At 34.2% G+C, this 10039-nt stretch overlaps 1 long non-coding RNA gene across 1 annotated transcript; it reads right to left on the minus strand.

Annotated features, from left to right (window-relative positions):
* Nucleotides 1-7716: 7716 nt before the first annotated feature.
* Nucleotides 7717-8810, minus strand: LOC127095721 (uncharacterized). Its single transcript, XR_007792681.1, has 2 exons — nt 8104-8810; nt 7717-8025 (listed from the first exon to the last, which is right to left on the minus strand). It is a non-coding gene; the product is annotated as an uncharacterized LOC127095721 (long non-coding RNA).
* Nucleotides 8811-10039: the final 1229 nt, after the last annotated feature.

The following is a 10039-nucleotide window of genomic DNA, read 5'->3' on the forward strand; positions in this document are numbered from 1 at the left end:
AAACAACTTCCATTCAGAGTCTTCTGATATTTGTTGTTGGAGCTTGGGTAGCGTTTCCAAGGTCTATCTTCAAAATATTTGGTGAGACTTCATAGTCTTTGTATGATGGGTTCTGAGACTTCACAAGCAGATAGTCAGAGCTATTTATATCAGAGTCAGCTTTGAGAACTTCTATTCAGAACTGTGACTTTGATAGATCAGAGTTGACTTATTTGAATGCTTCTTTTGTTTAGTTCAGAGTCTAGACATCTTCAAAGTCAAAATATGTTCCAATTTTCTACACACTCAAAAAACTAGTTAGAGTGCAAAATTGTCATCTTACATTTGTTATCATCAAACCTTCAGGATAGTTGTAGAACCAAACTTGTTCCAACAATCTACCCCTATTTGGTGATGACAAATCCATTTATTTTCATGAACAATTTTATTCAATCAACAATCATATGTTATAAAACTTCACATACATGTTTGTAAGCTTTCTCTAAGTTTTATACTTTCAAAATTATTTCTTGAACTTAAATATATAGAGTGAGGTTTGCAAGCTTCCCCCGAGTTTAAGACTTAAAATAATTTTGGTTTCATTAAGATCTCAAATATGATAAGCAGGACAAAACTCAAAGTTGGGTTTGTTAGCTCCCCCTGAGTTTAGACTTCAAAAAATTTCTTAGCTTGATTGTTAAGAGAAAGATTTGAAAGCTCTCTTCTGACAATCATCTAAAGTTCAAAGTTAGGTTTGTAAGCTCCCCCTGAATTCTAGACTAACAAAATTTTCTAGGTTTAACCATTATTCTTAGTTTTAAATTTGAGAGTTATGTTTGCATTCCCCCCTGAATTGAAGACTTAGAATCATGAAGCTTCTTCGTTAGAGTTCTTAAATTAAATTCTTCAAAGTTATTTTTCTTGACCTCTTCAAAATGTTAATATTAGCACACTCTTTAGATCATTTATCAATAAAAAAATCATTGATGAACAGATTTTAGAAAAGTTTGGGTTACATTAGGGATAAAAGATAAATCAAAATCATATTCCTTTTCTCCCCCATTTTGTCATGATCAAAAAGATAAACACAAACTAGCAAACATAAATAAAGAAGAGAAAGTAAAAGACAAAAAAATTAATTAATCAATAAAATAATACAAAAGAAGATTAAAACAAGACGACACCAAGAAAAGAAAACTAAGGAAAGGAGAAATAAAGTAAAGACAATCCAACTCTAGAGGATCATAAGCTACAACCAGCCTCTTACTCAATGTGGTCTCTAGAGCCTCTATTAACCCCAACTCTTAAATATTCTCAACAATGCCTTGTTGGAAGAAGAGTTCAGACAAGACTCTTCCAAAAGGTATCAGAAAAGATACTCCCTCGTGAGAGGCAATTATCTTTTGACTCAAGAAGTTGAAGATTGTGAGGGGTAGGTAAGCCCCGGTCCTTGACAAGATGAAGAAGATAAGATGCTTGTCAACATAGGTGAGTATTTTCAACTTGTTTTCTCATGGCTAAAAGTTTTACACCCGCAGTTGATGCCAGATCTTTGCTTGAGGAATAAGAGAGGGGACACTTGCCAAGTTAGCATTGATGGCAAGGATCTTACTAGGAATTATCTCAAGGAATGGACTAGTCTTTGGGTACCTGTCCATATTAACCCAAATTTTCTCGAACGTGATTGCTTTAACAATCAGAGCTGGAGTTATGGAAATAAGAATTTCAAAAACATTATACTTAATGCACAAAGCATCTTGTCTATGCTGCAAGAGAGACACGTTTTTCCAGAATTCTCTGATGAGTACATGATAGACAGGTCCTTCAAGCATGTTAAAGTAATTCACCCATTTTGGGATCATACATGACTTAGAAGATCCAAACCATGATTTTTAAACTGGTTAAAGTCAATAAAATTTTCAGAGATAATGGTGAGAGATTTGCAACTCCACAAACAGAAGACATTGTTTGAGGTTTGAGAAATAAATATTTTGAGGAAGTGTAAGATGGGATGAGAACTAAGAAGAGATAAAGATAGGTTTAAATAAAGAAGGAAAGAGAGTTGAGGTGATAGGGAGAAATAGGTAGAACTTTAAATGAAAAGACTTAACAATAATCAATGCATGTAGTAGTAATAGCCTTTAAACCAAGACACGCAACAAAGCATGCTTGTCATATTGTCATACCCCAATTTTCCCCTCATTCAATAAATTTATACATTCATCAAGTCATTAACATCATCTACATATCATAACATGCATTTCATGCCGCATAATGCCTAAGATATCGAACAGAGTAATTTAGATTTATAGACAGACCGGTCGAACTAATTCTCAAGTTTACGTGAAATAAGCGGGCGGAAATTTTTAAAATCGAGTTTGCAGACGTTAATTTTATTAATCTACGGTTCACGTAGTTTAACTTGACGTACTCATTTATTTTATTTTTTTACTACTTTTTCTATCGCATTTTGATCATCCTGAGCCCTTTTAACCGATCATTTTTATTTCAAAATTTAATTAAAACTTGTATGTTTCTATGAAGTTTATTTCGCGATGATCCTTTTAGTGCATTCATTTTTATTTTTGTTTATTTTATCAAAATGTTAACAAAAATAAATAGAAGTGACCTTATTTTTATTTTAGTTTTATTTTCTTGATTTAAAAATGTTTGATTTTATGACTTCAACTCATTTTATCTCAAAAAAAATACTAAAGGGTATTGTTGGCACTAGATTAATAAATGTAACCCTAGATGAAAACATATAAATGGGAAAGTGATGAAAACAAAAAGAGGATGGCCAATAGTAACATAGAGCGGCACCCTCTTGGATTCTCTTATCTCTCATTAAAAATTTCTTGAAATTAAAAACTGAGAAAAAACATAGAGGAGAGAAAACCTTCTTCGTGAATCCACCACCTCAAAACACCTTCTTTTACATCACTTGAAAACCAACCACTACCATTCCCCTCTCTTCAAAATAACCTCCATTGTATCCTTCTTCTTCCTATTACAAACCTCATTTTTCAACAACATCACCACCAAACAAAGTTTTAACCTCATGACAACATAGCATTCTTCTTCATGTTACTAACAATAACCTCACTACTACCCTAACAACACCAATGCTCGTATCTTCCATCTTCAACTCACTAAACAACAACATGGTACTTCTCCCTCACTTTTCTTTGTTCCAACTTCATAACCAAACAACAAAACCACATTTACCTTCCATACAACCTACATCACCACCTCTATTTCTTCATATCGTAACACTCTCAATAAAACACATGATCTCCATGTGAACCAAACACAACCATACATTACCTATTTGTTCTACACAAACCACTACATTATTCATCATACAAACCCATAGCATTTTCCTCAACTTAGACCAACTTTAATCCACACAAAAAGAAAATAAAACTAGCTTCACCATTAGAGCAACAACATAAAGCCTACTACCACCAATCATCCCCTTCCAACAAACTCATACCACCACCATGATATTTCCTTTCGGTCGGTCACTAGCTTCAAACACTCCAACCTTTGCAACTGTGACACCTACCCCTAACATAGACACTCTCTCTCCCTCCGAAAAAACACACGTCGTCGTGCTCCGTGCAACATCTGCCTCCGCCATTGTCACACAAACTGCACCTCATAACCTTAACAACCACACCTAAACAACCTTCAACTTCCCAGCCCACAAAGACTATGTGGTCTTCTATGTGAAATTTGAATGTTTGTATACACGGAGACACCCATATAGGAAGTGCATTCATCGGAATCTATGAATACCCACATTGAGCCAAATCTGTTCTAATCAAATTGGGCAAGCTTAAAGTTGTTAAAGTCGTACGAACCATTTGTTTTCTCTTATCATCTTTGTTTTACTTTAATGTTGTCTTTTGCATGGCCACGTGTCATTTCCCTTATGGTTGCTTGTAGTTTTATTTTTATTTTAAAAAGAAATGTGTTATTTGTTGATATCCTGACAGGAGTATTGCCGCCTCCTCCTCTCTTTGCATTTTTCCTTCTTTTTTTTATTTCTATTTATTTTCTTTTTTTATTATTTATTCTTTTTATAATGTTTAATATTTTTGGAAATAGGGTTTAATGTCATGTGGGTTGGGCCAGATCTAGCTTTTTCTATTTTACCCCCCATGGTAGAGTTTATGGTCATTCAAAATAACCATGCGCAAGTCTCTCAAATTTGATCAAAATGTCATGATCTTAGACTCTTTGGAAATCTAGCATGAAGGGGATCAACTTTGTTGTTGAAACTTTTTACATTTGGAGCTTGGATAATTATGAATTTTGGTGTGGAAGTTGGAGGAATCAAACATAGTTGAAAATTTTCTAAGTTAAAAGTCAAATGACGCCTTTTTTCCATCTTGAATAACGTTTGCTATGAGTTTCAAATGACTTTGGTTACTTCTTCAAAGTTGTAGATCTTTTAATAATATTCAATTTGGTCACAAATTTGACACAATTTGAATCTTACATAAGGGAGTTACGTATTTTAGAAGTTGAGGAAGATTGCTTGTTCAATGATGATGGCCCAAAATGACCTATAATGTTTCCTCTTAGTACATTCCCTTGCAAGTAAAATTTGACCTTTCTCAAATAAGAAAAGTTGGATAAGACATCTTTAAATTGATCATGAAACTTGGATGATATTCATATCATAAAAATTTAGCAAGTTATGATTCTTGGAAGTTGACCTTCTATCTAGGGCACAGACAAAATGACATATAACCGTTCACCATAAAAGATGCCTTTCCAAGAAAAATTAGCTCTTGATGCCAACATGAAAGTTGTTTGGAATGTAACAAATAGTAATGTTTCTCTTAGAATCATTTTCATATGATAAAACTTGTAGGAGATAGGGTCTAGGGAACCCTAGATTTTACTAGTTGACTTCTCTGGTCAACCTCCTTGAACCAACTTGCAAACTTGAAGTTATTTTACTCTTTGGGGCTCATGGAGGATCATATATGCTTAAGGTAAAGTTAAATGGAGTATCCATTGATATCTTTGATCAATTTTTTGAAGAAACTTGTTGAGGAAGATACATAAGATACCCAAATGAATTAGGGCTTCCATGACAAACAAGCTTCAAACTCTTGATGATTTCTTGATCAAAATGACAATTTAAGAACAATGGGATCCATATATGATTCTTAGAACCAACATGAACCTTTGATAACTTGATAATTTGCACAGAGGGTCTCAAACCCTAGATGTGAGCTTGATGAGGCACAAGTGGATGGACACACTACCTACAAAAGAAATAATACTACACTAGACATATTTTTGGTATTTTAGTTAGTAAACAAAGAAAAATAAAGTAAGATATAATCACAAATGACTGGTGATCTCTCCTAATGCAAACCCAATGAATGAGGGGTGAGGAGGGAGGAGGATGCTAAGGTGTGATCTCAATGCCAATGTAAATGATAAGATGGAATAAGGGATCTTAGGATCAAAATTGGGGTCTTACAGGTCCTTGAAGAAAACTTGTAGAGGGTATCACCAATGGCATTGTGCAAAAAGAATTAGCTTCATATGTTGAAAATTGAAGAAGTTATGATCTTTGAAAGTTGGCAAAAAGTCACTTGAAAATAGGTCAAATTTTCACTAAGTCCACAAATGACCTATAATGTCTCCAAACTTTTGATGATCCTCCAAGCATAATTGTCTATTGTCATGTAAAAATAAGTTGTAGAGGATGTTGAGAAGAGTCATATGCAAAAATGGGCATTCAAAAATGTTGAGAATTGAAGGAGTTGTGATCCTTGGGACTTTGACTCCAACTTGTTGACTTTTAGGTCAAACCTCTTGGAACAAGCTTGTGTATTTGGAATTTCCTTGCATTCCAAAGCACATGGGTGATCATATAAACTCAAAATAAGGTGTCCTTGATGGTCTTTTGATTATATTGTTCAAAGCTTGAAGTTACTTATTGAATAAGGCATGGAAATAAACACATGAACCTGAGACTTTTCTTGAGAAGTAAGCCACCAAACTTTGAGATGCTTTTGACTTGAGGAGCCCTATCTTGAATAATAAACTTAAGGGAAATAAGACATATTTTTGGTATTTGATTAGTGGTTAGATAAGTAATGAATCAAATGATCATTAAAGATATAACTAAACAACAATGAGGTGTTTGGTGATCTCTACAAGAAGCAAACCCAAAGATGGATAGAGGGAAATGGCCAAAATGTGACATTGTTTGTATGCAAATGATGCAAATGATATGTGGGATCTTAGGGTTAAAAATTAGGGTATGACACAAAAGGCATATGACTGTAGTACTTAAGCCATAGTACAACAAGAATTTAGACGAGATCAATCAATTCATTCATCGTCTTCAGAAGCAAAGTATCATGACCTTGAATACCTACGAATAGTAGCATTTGTTTAACTCAGTAGGATCATATGCCTTCAGTCATACTCCAAAATTCACCTTACCCTTCACAATGTTCACCTAGGTCACTAACCCTAATCATTGTGGATGCTTTCATGGTCAGTCATATCACTTGCATAAGCATTGGTTTAATACAAGAGGGCATGTATCTTGGATTCAAAGCATTATATTGATACCTAGTGGAGACTAAAGTTTCCTGGTAGCTTGAGGTTTCTCGGTCAACCAAAACCCTAATTTGAGATATCTCTTGATTCTTGTGTGTGTGATTGTGTGTGTTTGACACTGAAGATTCAATTGTGGCTTCTTGGTAAAGCAAAACCCTAGTTTAGGGTTTCCACTTGTTGACGTCCAAGTCAAACCCTAATTATGGCTATCATTCATTGTGTGTATCTAACCCTAATTTCATCTGATTCATTATCATCCATTATGCATGCTCCACTTGTTTGGTTAAGATTCATTCAAGGCCCATTTTTCATTGTCCACTATGGATGTTTCATTGGTTTGATTAGCATTCATTTCAAGGCTTTACATGTTTATCTTTTGCTTAATGATATTCGTTGGTTCAAGTCCATGTCCATGGCATCACAACTTCCATCTAATTCAATCCATTCATGGTCTTTCCATTTGGTCATTTCTAGTGCATGGTTTGTTCATGGTGTGTCCATTGGTTCATACAAGTCTCATTGCCCATTGGTCCATGCTAAGGCCTAGGTGATTCATCCAAGTCTTGTAGCATTCACATCCATTTCAAGATCCATTCATTAGGTCTTTCACTTCATCGCGCAAGTTTTTGGTTTCAAGAATGGTTACATTTGCAAGGAGACCTTGATTCATATGTCATATGTGTCATAGTTGATTATTCAAGTCCATTACCATTTCCATCCATTTCAATATTAATGACATTCATTCATAAACCAAACATCAATTACGTTCATACAATTTACACCAAATGGCCATACATGGAGAGAGATTACAAAATTTTTTTTTACCTAAGTCGACTTTTGGTCAACTGTTGACTTTTTAGTCAACCAATTGACCAAAGTCAACTAATCAATCAAGACCACCCTAACCCCAATCCCTTTTTCCATTCTTCCATAATCCATCCTTGATTCACAATGATTCATTTTGAAATCATATGTTTCTTTTTAGCCATTTTCCATTTTAAACCATCCATTAAGCCATATATCCAAAATCATACAACCTTACATTCTAAATCCAAACTCAAATTTGTGATACACATGACCTAATACCATGTAATTTCATTTTACATTTTGCATTCAAACTACAAACAATTTTATACATAAGCCATTAATTCCAATATTTCATTCAACCATTGTTTTCAAGTTACAATATTCAACCATGATTAACATGAACCATATCATTCAAATCCAAATTACAACCATAAATCATATTCCATACATAATCCTATGTTCTAAAACTACAAAACCCAAATCCAACCACAACTTGGTGACCACCATGTTCAGGGCTCCAAAACCATGAACATACCAGACCAGATGCCAACCATTATGAAGAAGCAACATATCTGCAGCATACACTCATCATTTAATAACAACAATTAACCAAGCCAGGACATGTAACATGACCTAAACCTGCAGAAACAACAAACACCTTATCAGTCCAAAATTAAGTCAAAGCCACCACACAAAACATGCACCAATGCAATTTACCATTCACCATTTCCTGCAATTTCATATTGCAGAACCAACATCAACCTGCAGATCCTGCGTACATTCACCAAATCACTTTTGCAAACTATGAGCGACAAACCAAAACTTCTGCATCATTCATCAACAGCAAATCCAACAACTCAGTCAATCGAGCAACAATACAAAAGCCTGCAACAATGTTCATAACACGGTCATCCAATCTAACACAAGAAGTACAAACTGATGCAGTAGGAAATTATCAAGTAACAATAATAAGATTGTACAAGTTTCATCTAACAGAAATTGGATGGAGCTAAACTTCATCCATTTCATTTTCCAATTAACCTCACTTAACCTACAATCAGAAACCAACTAACTCAACAATTAACAATAACAAACCTAACAAACTAACAGAATTCAGTTACAACTCTAACTGAATTTCACAACTGAATTCATCAACCCTCTAACAACCTCTACATTCTATAAATCCAGAAACAGCCTCTCAATTCCTCTCTCGATTTCATTCATAAAAAAAACTCAACTTCTGGATTCCTTCAGGAAACTCGCCGATTCGCCTTCGAGAAATATTTTAGAGCCTCCGCCGCCGAGGACCGCCTCTGGCATGACGGTGGGAGTAACAGAACATGAGTTGAGAGAGAGACGTGAGTGTTTTTATTCTGAGTTTGCTTTATCTGTTTCCCATTTTACTCCATATGCTGAAATTATAGTGGGCCCTCTTGTATTGGGCTTTGGACAAATTGCTTAACAATGCATGTGTTAGCTTGTGTACCCCCCTGATTTTTATGTGATTGTTGGGATGGGCTTTCTCTTGGCCCATGCGTGAACCATTGATTACACCCCCTGAGTGTAGACCGTTCTCTTGATCTTTTTACATGATATTTCTTGATTATTATTTTTTGTACAATATTTTCACTATAATCATTTTTTTTACCATGAGAGATTGTGCTTAATTTGACTTTTGGTTGATAATTTTTCATTAGGAATTTTGTTGATTTTAATCCATTTTGATTGAACATTTTATCATTTTTGCATGATTAATCTAATTATTGATTTGTGATCTAAATGTATGATTTGATCCATAATCCATGTTAATTTGCCTTGATTAATTGGATTCCTAATTCATGTTTAGGTTAATTTTTCGATCATTAGATTTAATCTCACTTTAATTGTCCATTTAATCGTTTCATTTGGTTTTTTTATTATCTTATAAATTGAAAATGTTATTTTAATTTCATGGATGTATGCCTTTTATAGGCCATTTTCTTTCACCATGATCATGTGATTCATTTATAATTAGTTGTCCATATTGATCCATTTTCATTTGACTTGATTAAGATCATTGAACATGTTTCCATTTAATGCATTCTCATTTTCCTTGATTTCATATTAACTCCACTTGCTTGTGTGTTTACATGACCTTTGAGATCTCAAGTTTGGATCTAAGATACTATCCTTTTAATCATTCATGTGCCTTGTATTGTTTGAGGACACCATGAAACTTTATTGTTTTAGGCATGTTACTTGGTTTGTAACTTGTTTAATTTTCATTCCTTACCCTTTGTAATGTGTGGTTCCATCCCCCCCATTATGGGTCACTTGTCCCCTCATCCCATGCAAGTGTAATGTCTTAGGTTTATATGCTTTTATAATTTCTCATGCATGCTCACTAAAAAGATAAAACCAAATGATAAAAACAAAGTTTTTCAAAAGACAAAAGTACACTTGATCCAACGTCAAGTGTTTTTCAAATCAAACTTACAAAAGTAACGTGATTACTTGATCCAACGTCAATCATCTCTTATCCATTCCATTATCCACAACCTATCTCAATCTCTTCTCTTCTCAATCTCTCTGTCTCCATTCTTCACACACACCTTTTTCACAATAAATGCCAAACACTTGATCCAACACAAGTGCCTTTTCAAAATAATTTCTC

This window comes from Lathyrus oleraceus, chromosome 6 (genome assembly GCF_024323335.1).
Source record: "Lathyrus oleraceus cultivar Zhongwan6 chromosome 6, CAAS_Psat_ZW6_1.0, whole genome shotgun sequence".
Lineage (NCBI taxonomy): Eukaryota > Viridiplantae > Streptophyta > Magnoliopsida > Fabales > Fabaceae > Lathyrus > Lathyrus oleraceus.